This window comes from Triticum aestivum, chromosome 7A (genome assembly GCF_018294505.1).
Source record: "Triticum aestivum cultivar Chinese Spring chromosome 7A, IWGSC CS RefSeq v2.1, whole genome shotgun sequence".
Classification (NCBI taxonomy): Eukaryota; Viridiplantae; Streptophyta; class Magnoliopsida; order Poales; family Poaceae; genus Triticum; species Triticum aestivum.
The window spans coordinates 515,231,475-515,233,596 of NC_057812.1; the positions used below are offsets into that span (position 1 = coordinate 515,231,475).

The 2,122-nt window shown below is 41.8% G+C and overlaps 1 long non-coding RNA gene across 1 annotated transcript; it reads left to right on the forward strand.

The window, feature by feature from the left end:
* The first annotated feature begins 831 nt into the window (after positions 1-831).
* Positions 832-1,440, forward strand: LOC123154018 (uncharacterized). The gene is made up of 2 exons (XR_006476607.1): positions 832-962; positions 1,120-1,440. It is a non-coding gene; the product is annotated as an uncharacterized lncRNA (long non-coding RNA).
* The last annotated feature ends 682 nt before the right edge of the window (positions 1,441-2,122 follow it).

Here is a 2,122-nt window from a genome sequence, read left to right on the forward strand (position 1 = left end):
CTTGTTGAAAACCTGTATTATTGGATGTCTACTTTTTTCATACACATTGTACAGTATGGAATATATCCAGTATATTTCTAATACATATTTAACATTTTTCAAGTATAAGATTAACATTTTTTTGAACAGGTCAACATTTTTAATACATGTTGAACATTTATTGAAGGCAATGACATTTTTCACAGAATGTAGATATTTCGTTTACATCAAGAACATTTTTATATACATGTTTATTATGTTTTAAAATATAGAATCAACCTTTTAAGAATATATGATTTTGATGCCTACTTTTCATTTAGTGTAGGTTGTAAATTTTTTGTGTACACGAGGAACCTTTTTATACACATTTGAGATTTTTTAAATACATGACCAACATATTTTCATACACCTCATTTTCATATATATTTTTCATATACATGACAAACACTTTTCTGTACGGGTTTAACATTTTTCAAATGCTTCATTAAAAAATTCAGATACTTGGTTAACATTTTTCAAATGCTTGATTAACATTTTTTTCAATACATGATCAACTATTTTCATTCACATCATATATTTTCATTATATATGGCAAAAAAATGAGAGGGACGTTTTGGTGGCCGAGCTACCTGGAGGCTGGTACCTAGGCAGTGGTTTATCGCGCTACAATGTGTGCTGCTTTATTTCCATTTCCTTATTCAGTCGCCATTAAGTTGAAATACATCGGTGCCATGATCTCCGGTGCTGTGTTTGCACACGGGCCTGATGTTCACTGTTTTCTGCACAGACGTCATGTACCTCCGGGCTGTTTTAAATGTTGCACGAGTAGGTGGGTCGTTGGGTGATTAATAGGATGACTATACGTCGAACAGCTTTTCTGCCTCGCTAGGCCCGGCGGCCATTCATCGTTTCTCGTGGCAGCTGGGTTTGCGACGGATCGCCATGGATGGGGTGGAGTTTTTCTTCGAGGAAGCCGAATTAGGGTAAACTACATCCGATCTTTCAATTTAGACTAGTTTGTTCTTGAGCTGGGAACAAGTTGTGCCTGTATAGCATGTTTCCTACGGTAGCTATCGTTTTTGGTTCCACTGCCCCATCGTGTTAGATTTGAAAAGGATGACTTCCTGTGGTTTGTTGCAGATTGGTTCCCAGGGTGGATGCCAGTGATCTTTTAGGGGGAGATATCGCTGCTGTGGAATCGGTCGTTGCTTCAACCCAAGCAAGATTTTCAAGATTGATTTTCAGTACTGCCGATGCTCGAAATTCAGTTTGCTAGCTTAATAATCAGCTGTTTGTCAAATGGAAGATTTTCCGAACTGCTTGTGCCTGCGTAGTTGTGAGCTTGTTTCTATGTTTGTGTTCGCTCGTTCATCACTTGTTTAAAAAAATCGTGTAATGCACTGACTTTGTCATGGTGCTCTGTTCAAGAGTGTGAGTTAACTGTATCAGCGATTGGAATTCTGCTGTTGCTGTTTCTTGGTTATATCTTCATGGGCGTAGCCTGATGTTTGACGTACGCAAGTTCAGCAGGTACTTACGCAATCGATTGGGCACTTGTAGAACCGCTTCCCAAAATACTCGCCGGGTTGGCCGTTGATGTTGGTCTCGATGTGAACTGGATGAGCGGCAGGTGCTGCTGCCTTGCTCAGGATCGCACCGAGGAAGATGAAGACGCCATAGCTAGAGCTGTGTTTGAGTTGGGGATGACTGGCCTGCAATGCATCTCGGCTACAAATAGGAAGACTGCCATTGGCAACGGCATAAAATCCCAACGATCAGCTCGAACAGCTCTCTGCTCCACACAGGAACATGACCACCGAGTCGATCCCATGTACCTCACTTGGGACACTCCGCTATGAACATGTGTGGCCTTTTGATGACAATTGTGCGCGCTCCACCGTACCGAGTCCTCTGCATGAGCTGTCACCGTTGGTTTAATATCAACACGGGGTACTAGAAAAGGCTTGCTGCTGAAATGACCGAGCATAAATGGAAGACCCCGGTACCGAAATTTATCAAATTGAACGTAGATGCTTCCTACCATGCAGAGGAGGGATCCGGGGCGACAGGTGCTGTCCTACGGGACGATAAAGGCCGTTTTATTGCTGCTTAATGTAGATTCATTCCGGTGGCAGCTGATGTA